This window comes from Pan paniscus, chromosome 8 (genome assembly GCF_029289425.2).
Source record: "Pan paniscus chromosome 8, NHGRI_mPanPan1-v2.0_pri, whole genome shotgun sequence".
Lineage (NCBI taxonomy): Eukaryota > Metazoa > Chordata > Mammalia > Primates > Hominidae > Pan > Pan paniscus.
The window spans coordinates 111,830,022-111,845,000 of NC_073257.2; the positions used below are offsets into that span (position 1 = coordinate 111,830,022).

At 41.1% G+C, this 14,979-nt stretch overlaps 1 protein-coding gene across 2 annotated transcripts in view; it reads right to left on the minus strand.

Moving 5' to 3' along the window:
- Nucleotides 1–14,979, minus strand: part of DNMBP (dynamin binding protein) — a 135,096-nt gene that overhangs the window by 58,717 nt on the left and 61,400 nt on the right. The window lies entirely within an intron of this gene.

The window sequence follows — 14,979 nt, forward strand, 5'->3', positions numbered from 1 at the left end:
CTGGCCTAATTTTTTTTTTAAATCAAGAGCATATAAAAATCAAGAGCATAAAAGATAACCCGGTTTTCCAATGTGCTTGACTATAAAATGACTCATAGGATTTTGCCAGGTGCTTTGCTACCCAGATCTTATTTTACCTAGGCCAGGTGCATTCCTTGAACCCCTCTGACTTGGGTACTGAGTGAGAAGGAAATTTTAACTATAAAAGTATAGGTAAGATTAACTTTAATCTAACTGTAAGATTAAAATAGATAATCTACAAGTGAATAGCTTATAATCAGATAATTAAGAGTTTGTTATAAAACAATTGATGATAAAATTAGAGTAATTTTTTCAAAATTAAATCATAAATCATATAGAACTGAATTTTAATTTCATTTTTCCAGAAACATATACTGTGCTCTTATCCTTTCTTTACCTCGACTTCTTCTACAATAAGACAGATGCTAACTGTTCAGCTTACGTTTTGTGAGGATAACCTGAAAATTGGTTATTTTCAAAAACAAAAGTGGTGATTATTGGTACCTTCTTTTAAGATCTCAGTATAATATATTTTCAGGATAGGGACAGTTCAAGAAGGCCTCTGGAGAACATGATTGAACATTCATTGCCCATACCCTTCATCTCCAACAAAGAACCCTTTACTGAAGATTTCTTTTTTCTTTTTTTTTTTTTTGAGACACGGTCTCACTCTGTTGCCCAGGCCGGAGTGCAGTGGTGCCATCACAGCTCACTGCAGGCTCAAACAATCCATGTTTCTATTTTCCCTCACAACTTATTTTTGCTTTCCTCAAATATTTGATGTGCTATTACGTGCCTTTTGGATTCTTTACTGACTTACTGAATAAGCCTTTATTTATTTACTGGAATTAGGGTCTTGCTCTGTTGCCCAGGCTGAAGTGAAGTGGTATGATCTAAGCTCACTGCAGCTTTGAACTCCTGGGCTCAAGGGAGCCTCCCGCCTCAGCCTCCCTAGTAGCTGGGACTACAGGCATTTGTCACCATGCCCAGCCGAAATGAAACTCTAGATTGTCAAACCTTCTTTTATTTCTTATTCTTTGAGACACAGTGTTACTCTGTCACCCAGGCTGGAGTGCAGTGGCATGATCTTGGCTCACTGCAACCTCTCCATCTCCAGGGTTCAAGAGATTCTCCTGCCTCAGCCTCCCAAGTAGCTGAGATTACAGGTGCCCGCCACCACGCCCAGCTAATTTTTATATTTTTCAGTAGAGATGGGGTTTCACCATGTTGGCCAGGCTGGTCTTGAACTCCTGAACTCCTGACCTGATCACTCCTCAAGTGATCCGCCCACCTTGGCCTCCCAAAGTGCTGGGACTACAGGTGCACCAGACCCGAACGAACCTCTATATTGTCAAACCTTCTGATGTCCACTTGTTCTGGTCCCTTGTACCTCCTCAACCAACAGCAGCAGCAGCAACAGCCCTGGCAGCTACCATGTTTTCAGTGTGTACTATGGGCTACGATCAGCACTAGGAAGATGGTAGAGGTTTTCCATTTTCACTACCCTCCAAGGAGGGTATTTATTATACTTGTTTTACCACAGATAAAGAAACAATCTGCGAGTGTGAATAACCTGTCCAAGATCACATAAACTAGTACATGGCAGGGCCACAGTTTGAACCCAGATCTGTTTGATTTCATGGCACTAGACTAAGAAGAATATCTCAAAACACAGTAAATCTTAATTTCCCTCAAACCAAGTGAACAAACAAATAGAAAGTATCCTGGCCTAATTCAAAAGTGGACCACTACCGAGGCAAGCCATGTACACCCCAACACCACCATTCCCTCTTTGTTTCCAGTCCTGGCCGACAAACCCTGCCCTCAGCTGGGCCTCACCAGCCAACCACCATGAGCACACAGAATGGCAGTGACACACAAGACAGCCCAGCACTGAGTGACTCAGTCATTACAACCTATCACCTAAACCCAACAAAGATTGTGACTTGGTTCACCAAACCAATAGGAAGTCAACATTATTCCGGAGGACAGCTTTCACAAGTTAAAACAGAGCAACAGTGTAACAGAGAGAGCACTGGAGACCAAATGAGGAAATGACACCTGCCTTCTAGAAGTTCAATTTCTGCTAATAACCAGTTTTCAGGTAAGATTACCCTCTTTGGCTGTCACTTTCCTATGTAGGAAATGTGGATATTAATGATTTCTCTGCCACTTTAAGTCTACAATTCTATGATCTTGCTTATTTCTAATCCAATTAAAAGATTAAACTTTCTCTGTTATGGAAAACAAAGTTCTCTAGCAACTTGATATCTTTGATAAAGCTAGCAAGATAAGAAAAATACACCTAATCAACCAAGAGAAGAGATAAAAAGAGAGGACTAAATTGTAGGTAAGGATCCTAGTTACAAAAAGAAATTATTGACCAGGTGTGGTGGCTCAGGCCTGTAATCCCAGCACTTTGGGAGGCCAAGGTGGGCAGATCACTTGAGGTCAGAAGTTCCAGACCAGCCTGGCCAACATGGTGTAACCCCATCTCTACTAAAAATACAAAAATTAGCTGGGTGTGGTGGCAGGATCTGTAATCCCAGCTACTCAGCAGGCTGAGGCAGGAGAATCGCTTGAGCCTGGGAGGTGGAGGTTGCAGTGAGCCAAGATGGGTGCCACTGCATTCCAGCCTCGGTGACACAGTGAGACTCCGTCTCAAAAAATAAAAAAAAGAAATTATAGTTGGGCAAGTGGAGAGCGAACAGTTGGTTACAAAAGGGGGCTTCCCCCACCTTTTCTAAGTCGGATTGCCTTTAGGACATTAAAGATAAGCAGTTTGCATAAAGAGGTAAACTCCCTCAGCTTTATCTCCACACTACTATGACTCAGATGTAAACAAAAGCTGTGAATGGGTTGCCATTTTTGAGTAATAAATCTGTGTACAGAGAAAGTGGCCGAGGAAAAAGGGAGGATGACTTTTCTACTTTTCTCAATGGTAGGACTGCTGGTGAAATAGAACCCTGTAGACAACCATCCCTCCTTCAGCACCCCCTCTCACTTTACACAACAGTCACACTCCACTGGCTCTTTTCAGCAGTCCTGAAGCACCACCTCACCGTGATGTTTGCTATTTGCTCCCAGTGGGTGGGCCATCATGACTATCTGTGTGATGCCCAGAGTGGATAGACTGCCACTTATTCTAGAAGTGAGGATGGAGAAGTAGGATTTGGAAGGAGAGAGAAGAGACAGAGAAGGTAGAAGAAGGGTACAGGAAAAAAAGGGAGAAAAGTGTGCCAAAAAAAAAAAAAAAGAAGAGCAAGAATATGTAACTCCCTAAACTTTTGTGGATTCCTCTGTGACTGCCCATGTTGTTGCTCCACTCTGAGGGTCAACAACTCCTCACTCTCTAGGACTCTGCCCAGTGACATTCTGATTCCTATAGTTCTTGCTATTTTCCAGAGCACCTTGCAAATATCTCTCTTGGCTAACCTATGCTGTTACTTCATTATACTTGCTTACCTCCTTTTATTATACTGAAAGTTCCTTGAGGGCAAGGATGGTCTAATTTGTCTTCCTATCTCTAGCACAGCTCTGTAGATGGTAAAACTTCTTTGCAAAAATTATAACACTGAGAAAATTATAACAGTGAGAAAATTATAACAATGAAAGAGATTGGATCTAACCTCCAAACTGTCCTTGATCACTCCTGGGCTTGGCCTAAGCCAACTGTGGGAGAAATTTAGTTTACAGTTGAAATGGAAATAGCCCTTCCACAAAACTAAACCACTTTTGTAAAACTAATGAAAGATCACCAAGTCAGAAGGATGAGAGGAGCCTAATTCTGCTAAGATATAGACATAAAGGATTACTAGCCATTATTTAGAAGGTAACAAGATTCGCAACTTCTGCAATCACCCCTGCAGATAGCGCCATTATTGTAGAAGCTAAGATTAATCTTTTGAGATGTCTTTTCAGGCTTTTGCATTTCTGAGGACTGATGGCTCCACCTGGACCTGCCAACCAGTCCTGTGGTCCCACCCAGAAAGGGACTTGGTACAGGAGGACCATTGTCCACATCCCTATGGTTGCATCCCCAACCAATCAGCAGCACCCATTCCCCTAGCCCCCCGGCTGCTAAACTGCCCTGGAAAAACCTCTGCATTTTTTAGACTGATTTGAGTAGTAACTCCATCTCCCACATGGAGTGGCCAGCTGCATGTCAATCACTCTTTCTTCATGCAATGGCCTCAATGAATTGGTTTTGTTTGTGCAGTGGGCAGGAAGAACCCATTGGGTGATTACAATGGGGTACACAGTAGGTATTTAAATGTTTAATGAATCAATGCATGTAGCATTTATTTGGCACAGGCTAGATGCTAGGTAGAGGGCAATCTAGCTTAGAGGTTAAGTGCACAGGCTTTGATAGCCCTGGACTTAAATCCTGACTTTGCCACTTACTAGCTGTATAATCTTGGGGACGTTATTTAATCTCTCTAGGCTTGTTTCTTCACCTTTTCACCATCAAACCTACCCTGCTACCTGCCTGTGAACCCAAACACTCTGCCTCCCACCTTTAACAATGGAGGAAGTGTCCCTGCTCTGATCCCAGGCCAATCTCTCTGTTGGCTTGCCAGACCCCTCCCCTCCTGACCACTCACTATCTAATAGCAGTGAGGCCTCCTCTCCCTGCTTCTTCAATGTGCCCATTCTAGTGGATCAGTCCCGTAAGCTTATGAACGCGTACTAATGTTTCTCATCTTACAAACGACTTCCGCTGGCACCTCAATCCAACGTCCCCTGCTGCCACTACCCTGTTTTTTTGCTTTCTTTTATAGCAAAACTCTTCGAAAGACTTTTGAGCACACTAAATGCTCAATGCCTCTCTTCCTTACCTCTCATTTTCTCTTTAATCCACTCCAATAGGGCTTGCATCCCAATATCATCCCTTCAGTGAAACTGCTCTTGACAAGGTCACCAAATCCCACAGTCATTTTGGAGACTTCACCTTACTTGGCCTCTTGGCAGCTTCTGATCCTGTCACTTGCCCTTTCTTTTTTTGAGACAGAGTCTTTTTCACCCAGGCTGGAGTACGGTGGCTCGATCTTGGCTCACTGCAACCTCCACCTCCCATGTTCAAGTGATTGTCCTGCCTCAGCCTCCCGAGTGGCTGGGATTACAGGCACCCGCCACCACACCTGGCTAATTTTTGTGTTTTTAGTAGTGACGGGGTTTCACCATGTTGGTCAGGATGGTCGCAAACTCCTGACCTCAAGTGCTCCGCCCGCCTCAGCTTCCCAAAGTGCTGGGATTACAGGCGTGAGCCACCGCACCTGGCGTCACTTGCCCCTTCGTGAAACCGTTTTTCCATTTGGCTTTCCTTCTCCTTGGCTGGTTGCTTCTTCTTTGCTGGCCCATCTCCCTTGTCTTCCATATTCCTAAAGATTGGAATGCCCCAGGGCTAAGTTCTAGATCATATTCTCCTATACGCCCAATTAACTGGCACACAGCAGGAATTCAAGAAGTATTGATATGACCAGAAATGTGGTTGCTACTTGCAACTCTAATCCTTCCAGTTGCCTAACCTCAGGGTTACCCCTCAGGGTTACCCTTGACTCTTCTCAATTTTTTTTTTTTTTTTTTTTGAGATGGAGTTTCACTCTTGTTGACCAGACTGGAGTGCAATGGCACGATCTCGGCTCACCGCAACCTCCACCTCCCAGATTCAAGTGATTCTCCTGCCTCAGCCTCCCGAGTAGCTGGGATTACAGGCCTGAGCCACCACGCCCAGCTAATTTTGTATTTTTAGTAGAGACGGGGTTTCTCCATGTTGGTCAGGCTGGTCTTGAACTCCTGACCTCAGGTGATCCGCCCGCCTTGGCCTCCCAAAGTGCTGGGATTACAGGCATGAGCCACCACGCCTGGCCTCTTCTCAGTCTCTTATACCTCACATCTAATCCACCAGCAAGTCCTACTGGCTCTAACTCAAAATATGCTGAGAGCTGAGCACCTCTCATCATCCCTACTGCTGCCATCCTGGTCCAAGGTGCTGGCATCCATCCCTTGCCTGGGTCACTGCAGTAGCCTCCTAACTGGTCTCTCAGCCTCTGCCCTGTGTCTCTTCTGTCTATTCTCTTCTGTTAAATTGTAGGTCAGGTCATATTATTCCCCTGCTCAAAACCTTCCAGTAACTTCTCTTCTTACCCTAAATGATGAACTACAACTGTGCCATTGCTCTAGCTGAACCAGTCTCCTTGCTTTTCCTCAAACATCTAACATACTCTCGTTCTTGCTGTCTTATCTGTCTGGAACGATGCCTCCCACCCCCAGAAATGGTTTGGCTGGCCCCCAACAATCTTACTCAAACATTATTTTTCAGAAGGTTTTCTCTGATTTCTTTTCTCCATAGATTGTTTTCCCTTCTGACAAAAAGGAAAAAAAATATACTTAGAGTTTTACTTACTTATTGCTTGTCTTTTCCCATGAGGGCAGAGATTGCTACTGTGACTCGAGAGCACTGCCTGGAATACAGTGGGAGCTCAATCATACTGGTTGACTGATGACTGTCCTGTCTTTTGGGTCTTATTACATCTGGTAAAGTGAACAGTAAAAGGCAGCAAGCAGCTCAGGTAGGGGTGTGATGGTGGGAACACTCGCAACTAAGGGTCTCAGGCTATCTGAAGATGAATTATTTTCCTGTACCACGCTGCAAAGCCTCAGTGAAATCTGAAACCGATACTTAAGTACCTCAATGCATTCCAGCTTCTTCACCCTGTGCCTGGAGCTGAGAGTGCAGAAATGTTCACAAGGCCATCCTACAAACTGCTAAGAACAGTGACTCACAGGTCAATTATACCTCAGTTCACCATTCTAAGCTACATTTCTTGACATACATTCAACCATCCATCCTAAAATCAGAAACTAGTTTCTCTCCTGACTTAACATAGCCTATTAACGGGTTCTGATGATGGCTGCTGCCTTATACTAGGATAAAATCCTTTAGAAGTAACTCTGAGCTCATTTTTACTGAGCCAACACCCTCAACCAGATGTTACACAAGTTGAAGATACTTGCTTTTTTCCTACATACTGACAAACTAGAAAGAAAGATTATTATTTCCTTTACATAAACTTTCATTATCTTGAAAGACCACAGAATGGGCCGGGTGTGGTGGCTTACGCCTGTAATCCCAGCACTTTGGGAGGCTGAGGGGGGCGGATCACCTGAGGTCAGGCGTTCGAGACTAGCCTGGCCAACATGGCAAAGCCCAGTCTCTACTAAAAATACAAAAATTAGCTGGGCATGGTGGCGGGCACCTGTAATCTCAGTTACTTAGGAGGCTAAGGCAGAAGAATCGCTTGAACCCGGGAGGCAGAGGTTACAGTTAGCCGAGATTGCACCACTACACTCCAGCCTAGGTGACAAGAGCGAGACTCTGTCTCAAAAAAAAACCAACAAAAAAAAAAAAAACACAGAATGATTTGGCTATTTAATTCTATTATCTGTTACTAGTTTGAGAAGGAATTCTTGTGTGTGGTTTTGTTTGTTTGTTTGTTTGTTTTTTTGAGACAGTTTCACTCTGTCACCCAGGTTGGAGTGTGGAGTGCAATGACATGATGACAGCTCACTGCAGCCTCGGCCTCCTGGGCTCACCCAATCCTCCCACCTCAGTCTCCCTAGTAGCTGGAACTACAGGTGTACACCATCACATCCAGCTATTTTTGTATTTCTTTTAGGAACGGGGTCTCACCATGTTGCCTGGGCTGGTCTTGAAGCAATCCTCCTACCTTGGTCTCCCAAAGGGCTGGGAGGCATGAACTACCACACATAGGTATGAGCCACCATGCCCGGCTGAGAAATAATTCTTATACCTAAGGGATTCCAAGGAGGCTGCAGAATGACAAATTGCTTCTGCATATAAAACAGTTACACTTTAAAATTTTAAAAATCTGTCTAGAATATTACGTATCACTTTAGTATAAAGATGTTATTGTTCCATATCATTCATTCTCCAGCTTGTTAATCTACTGGCTGTCTTTAGTGCATCTTAGATGCTACCCAGTAGACTGGGGAAATATTACTTTCCTGAAAAACATGTTCTGATTTAATTTGCAACAGACATCACTGAAAATTACTTTTAGAGTCTCTGGTCAACCTTCCTTTGACATTACCTTAAAGGCCAGAAAGAGGAAAGTTTAGGAGCAAGGTTCCTGACTCACTCTGTAGTTTGGCATCCACTGCACTGATTCAGAACAATGGGGTTCCGGAACTGACCCACACCGAAAGTAGCCATTGGTCATGATTCCAAGGCAGCAGGAAAGAGCATAATTAGCTGTAGAGGTCAATATCAATATGATCACTGGGGTTTCAAACACACATAAATATGAATGATAATATGACTATGTTTTTTTAAATTAATCAACGTGTAGCCAGTGCCTGGCTCATCGTGTGTGCTCAAGAAATATACACTGAATAAAGAAATGAATGCACACCCTCTTTTCAAATTCAGGTGTGTGAACCTCACCTAGAGATAGGGTAGCACTAGGTAGTCCTGATCAGAGCTTCTAAAAATAATATGTACTGGGAAACCTGAAAGTCTGAGAACTAACTCTTAATGTTTCTACTGCTTTGCAAGTCAACCTGTTCAGACTTGAAGGTAGTGTGCTTGAGATCTGAACCTTAACTTGTTAATTAGCAACTCATTTGACTGGAAGCTCCTTGAGACCAGCGAGCACATCTATAATGCTCATCGCTATGTACCCAGCCCTTAGCACAGTGCCTGGCACATAGTAAAAATAAATGAGTATTTCCTGGATGAATGAGTGATTGACCTGAATACCACACGGAAGCCCACAAAATGATGTTTCATTCCCCAACACACAGCAATCATAAATACTGTCTAGTATTCTACCCTGACTCTAGATGATAATTCCAAATTTAAAACTCCTAATTCTCAGTTACAGCCAAAGACTGGCTTATCTAAAACTAATACTGGACTTTTTATTTCCAATAATTGAAGTCTACGTTATTTGGATCAGTCTCTCATAGAAAAAAAAAATCTTTAAAATAGAAATCTAAAAGGAGACCTTTTCTGTAATAAGCTAAGATCCTAAAGAACTCCCGAGGGTAAATCGGAATTGGGCCAGCCCTCTTGCTAAATTACAGCTGAGTTCCGATACCTTGGTCATCCCAGGTACAAGGTACACTGAGCCTTGAAATTGGTTTAAGTTGGACCTGGGCTGAGAATGACTAGTGTTTGTTTCCATGTGGAAATTCCTTCTCAGCATTTCTTAGGAAATTTATATGTCTTTCTAAATCAAAAACAAAAAAAACAAAAAAAATCAGCTGAGGACTCTAGAAAACGAGAGAAGGTACTAGGATTCTCCTGGGAGAATAAAGCCTAACAATAAATGCAGAGACATTAAGAGTTTAAAGAAATCCACCAATGTCAAGTTGACGCAAGAGCAGAGAATACTGGCACGTGGAGTAAAATGTTACAAGGTGACATTTCTGGGAATGAGGACAAGAGTGGGTAGGAGGGCCAGGGTCTAATCAGTTAGCTTTGCTCATAGTTGTTGCTATGTAATACATGTGTTTAGAAGAGTGTGTGCTCATGGCCCTGTGTGTTGCCAACAGTGAGTCATTCTTGCAAATAAAATAAAGATTAATAAGCTTACTTGTATAGTATGCTTTATACAGATCTTATAAGGGTAGTCTAAGAAATAAAGTTTTGCAAACAAAGTAAGTCCTTAGCAATTCTGACACATGATTCTGTATAGTGCTAAATCTTGCTCAGAGAGGCAAATGTTCCATTATTTGAAAACCACCCAGTAATGTTTGTCCAGTGTTTTCCACTGCTTAATATTTGCTATATAGTTCTTTATAAATGTTTTTAACAGAAGAAATGCAAAAGAGATGTGACTATTGCTGTGAAATATCCCTACACAAAATCAGGAACATATCTAAAATCTGAATTAGCACAAGCAATATCAATTTCAATGGCAAAGCCAAAATCAGAAGAAGCAGAAAAAATGTTTTCAACATTAAAAAGAAAATGAGCTTTCATGAGACAACATGCAACCGAACAGCCCTACCCAGAAATGCTTTTTTTTCTTTTTTTAATTGAGACGGAGTCTCGCTCTGTTGCCCAGGCTGTAGTGCAGTGGCACGATCTTGGCTCACTGCAACCTCTGCCTACTGGGTTCAAGCCATTCTCCTGCCTCAGTCTCCCAAGTAGCTGAGATTACAGGTGCACACCACTATGCCCTGCTAATTTTTTGTATTTTTAGTAGAGACAGGGTTTCACCATGTTGGCCAGGCTGGTCTCAAATTCCTGACCTCAAGTCATCCATCCGCCTCGGCCTCCCAGAGTGCTGGGATTACAGGCATGAGCCACTGAGCCCAGCTCCGGAAATGCTTTTGAATACACACTTAACAATTCCACCACCATCAACATAAAATGAAAACCTTTTTTTGATGTATGAAATATTAGTCACAAAACGAAGATCAACACTATCAGATAGAGCAACTAATGCTCTGTGTATTTAAAATACTATTTAAAGGCATGTAAACCAATGGAACAGAACAGAAAATCCAGAAATAGAGCTGCACACCTACAACCAAGTAATCTTCAACAAAGTTGACCAAAATAAGCAATGGGGAAAGAATTCTCTATACAATAAATGGTACTGGAAAAACTAACCATATGCAGAAGAATGAAACTGGACTTCCATCTCTCACCAAATACAAAAATTAACTCAAGATGGATTAAAGACTTACATGTAAGGTCTCAAACTACACAAATCCTTGAATAAAACCTAGTTAACACTCTTCTAGACATTGGCTTAGGCAACCTGCAACAAAAACAAAAATTGACAACTGGAACCCAATTAAACTAAAGAGCTTCTGTACAGCAAAACAAACTATCAACAGAGTAAACAGACAACCTACAGACTGGGAAAAACTATATGTAAACTATGCATCCAACAAAGGCCTAACATCTAGAATTTATAAGGAACTTAACAAGAAAAAAAACAACCCCCCTAAACACTGGGCACAGGACATGAACTGACACTTCTCAAAAGAAGACATACAAGTGGCCAACAAATATATGAAAAAAATGCTTAACATCGCTAATCATCAGAGAAGTGCAAATCAAAACCAAATGAGAAACCATCTTACACCAGTCAGAATGGGTATTAAAGTAAAAAAATAACAGATATGTTGGCATGGTTGTAGAGAAAAGGGAACACTTATACACTGTTAGTGGGAATGTAAATTAGTTCAGCCCCTGTGGAAAGCAGTTTGGAGATTTCTTAAGGGGCTAAAAGTAGAACTATCATTCGACTTAGCAATCCCAGTATTGGGTATATGCCCAAAGGAAAATTCTTCTACCAAAAACACACCTGCACTCAGTTGACTCCAGCACTATTCACTACAGCAAAGACATGAAATCAACTTAGGTGCCTATCAACAGTGGACTGGATAAAGAAATCCTGGTATATATACACCATGAAATAGTATGTAGCCACAAAATAGAATGAAATCATGTCCTTTGCAGTAACATGGATGCAGCTGGAGGCCAGTATCCTAAGAAAATTAAGGCTGAAGCAGAAAACCAAATATCGCATGTTTTCACTTATAAGTGGGAGCTACATACTGGGTACACATGGACATAAAGATAGGAACAACAGACATTGGGGACTACAGGACAATGGAGGGAGGGAGGGAGGGAGACAAAGGTTGAAAAACTGTCTATTAGGTACTATGTTCTCTTACACAGGTGATGGGATCAATTGAAGCCCAAACCTCAGCATTACGCAATATACCCTTGTAAAAAATCTGCATATGTACTCCCTGAATCTAACATTTAAAAGTTAAAATAAAATTCTATTTTAAGAGTAATTTAAAATACTAAATATTTGTGGTATTTCTTTCAATTTTTAAATAGTTTTTGACATTTATCTTGTACTAATGCTCTTCTTTTAATGTTTTACATTATCACATTAATTTTCTGATTTTATAAATCTTCTATAGGTGTGTAAGATATTAAGGTTAGGAGAAGCTGAGCGAAGTATGTGGAAGCTCTTATTTTTGCAGCTTTCTATAAATCTAAAATTATTTAAAAATGAAATTTAAGAATGTTTTTACGATGTTGATGATAGGGGAAGCTATGTATGTGTGGGGGCACGGGATATAGGAAATCTCTGTACCTTCCTTTCAATGTTGCTGTTAATCTAAAACAGCTCTTACAAAAAACAAGTCCTTTAAAAAAGTCTATTATCAGGTAGAGAATATTTTTACATGTTATTAAAATATATAATCATATCACGACATTGTGGCTCACAACAACAAACCGTGCATTTATCATACACAAATATAAAACCTCTGAAAATGTTAGTGTAATACTAGCACAGGAAAACTTGTCATCTTTGATTATGATCTCTACTACTATTCAAGAATGTGTAAGTAAAAGTTTTTTAAAATACAAGGTTATAATTTAGGAATTCTCAGGAATTCCAACTTCTTACTCCTGAATCTCAAATATTATTATCCTTCAGGAATTTGAAAACATTAGTTGACTACAAACAACTGACAGAAACAAATGCAAATTCCTTCTAGAGTTCAGGTGTCTTCACCTCAACTCTTAAGATTTTCCAAATACTATGACCAGCACACGGTAAGATAACCAGACACGCAAAGAGCCTAGACCACAAGAATGAGAACCCATGTGACATCAAAAACAGTCCCACTAACACTGAATATCTTGGAATCATACACAGACTATAAAACAGCTATGCTTACCATATGGAAAGAAAATAAAAACCAAGGCTGGGCATGATGGCTCACATCTGTAATCCCAGCACTTTGGGAGGCCAAGGCAGGCAGATCACTTGAGGCTAGGAGTTCGAGACCAGGCTGACCAACATGGTGAAACCCCATCTCTACTAAAAATACAAAAATTAGCCAGGCATGGTGGTGGGCACCTGTAATTCCAGCTACTCGGGAGGCTGAGGCAGAAGAATCGCTTGAACCCGGGAGGTGGAAGTTGCAGTGAGCCAAGATCGCGCCACTGCACTGCAGTCTGGGCAACAAGAGTGAGACTCCGTCTCAAAAATAAATAAATAAATAAATAAATGCAGAGTTTTAATTAGAGGCAGTAGCTACACTAAAAACCTCACTGTGGGTCTGGCACAGCACTGGTCTGACAACGGGCCTGCCATCTCTGCACTGATTACCAGGTCCCAAGTAGACCAGTTCAAAGTAACAACAGAAGTAGATCTCTGAAAACTCTGGGAGGTAGAGCAGGCAATTCAATTCAAATCAATTCAGTTAAACTCAACTCCCTTCATTAGGTATTTGAGTCCCTACTATGTATAGAACATCACACCAGGTGTGTGGGAAATGACACACTGAATAATAGATAAAACCTGTCTTCTCAGTAAGCATATTAACAACTAAATATAATATTGATCAGAATTAGATAAATGCTATATTGAAAGTTCTTTAAATCTTAGGACTTAAATTTTAAAATTATAACTTATACAGAACCAGATTAGAGAAGTAATGCCTGGTGCTCAAACTGGTTAATTTCCACCTCTTGAGGGATAGCTTATATTGTTGGATACACCTTTTATGAAGACAGAAAAAAATGACCTTATGAGAAATTGGCTGTTACTGCAAGGAATAAGTAATTTTATCATATTAGCAATAGATATTATCAAAACACCTTTTGAGAAATCAATCAAATCAACATTAACATACCCAATACTGTATTTGGTGGATTCAAATTTTACAAAGTCTTCCCGAAATAGACTACACCCACATTAAGTCTTTCACAGCACTAAACAGCAATTTTTTTAAAAAGTCAGAACACTTGCTGAATAAACTAATTCTGAAAATGAAGGTCTGGTGAATAAAAAAGAACACCAGTTTTATGTAGTACCAGTCCATTTACCCATTTAAAAACACTGCACACACACAAAATAAAAATAAAAACACTGCAGTGTTCTTAAGCACAGAAGACATAACATTTTCCATGGAACACTATTAATTCTAAAAAGCACCATTACTGGGAAATTCCTGCTACCTGAAATTTGGGAGTCTTTTATTCTCCCACCTATATATTTGATATGGTTTGGCTGTGTCCCCACCCAAATCCCATCTTGAATTCCTACGTGTTGTGGGAGGGACCTGGTAGGAGGTAATTGAATCATGGGGGGCAGGTCTTTCCTGTGCTGTTCTCGTGACTGAATAAGTCTCACAAAAGATGATGTTTTGGAAAAGCAGGAGTCTTCCCGCACAAGCTCTCTCTTTGCCAGCTGTCATCCACGTAAGATGTGACTTGCTCCTCCTTGACTTCCACCATGATTGTGAGGCCTCTCCAACATGTGGAACGATAAGTCCATTAAACCTCTTTCTTTTGTAAATTGCCCAGTCTTGGGTATGTCTTTATCAGCAGTGTGAACATGGACTAATACAGTAAAATGGTACCAGTAAGGTGGGGCACTGCTTAAAAGATACCCGGAAATGTGGAAATGACTTTGGAACTGGGTAACAGGCAGAGGCTGGAACAATTTGGAGGGCTCAGAAGAAGATAGGAAAATGTGGAAAAGTTTGGAACTCCCTAGAGACTTGTTGAATGACTTTGACCAAAATGCTGATAAAGATATGGACAATGAAATCCAGGCTGAGGTGGTCTCAGGAGATGAGGAACTTGTTGGGAACTGGACCAAAAGTGACTCTTGTTATGTTTTAGCAGAGACTGGTAGCATTTTGCCCCTTCCCTAGAGATTTGTGAACTTTGAACTTGAGAGAGATGATTTAGGGTATCTGGCAGAAAAAATTTCTAAGCAGCAAAGCATGCAAGAGGTGACTTGGGTGCTGTTAAAGGCATTCAGTTTTATAAGGGATGCACAGCACAAAAGTTCCAAAAATGTGCAGCCTGACAATGTGATAGAAAAGAAAATCCCGTTTCCTGAAGAGAAAAACCAGCTGCAGAAATCTGCATAAATA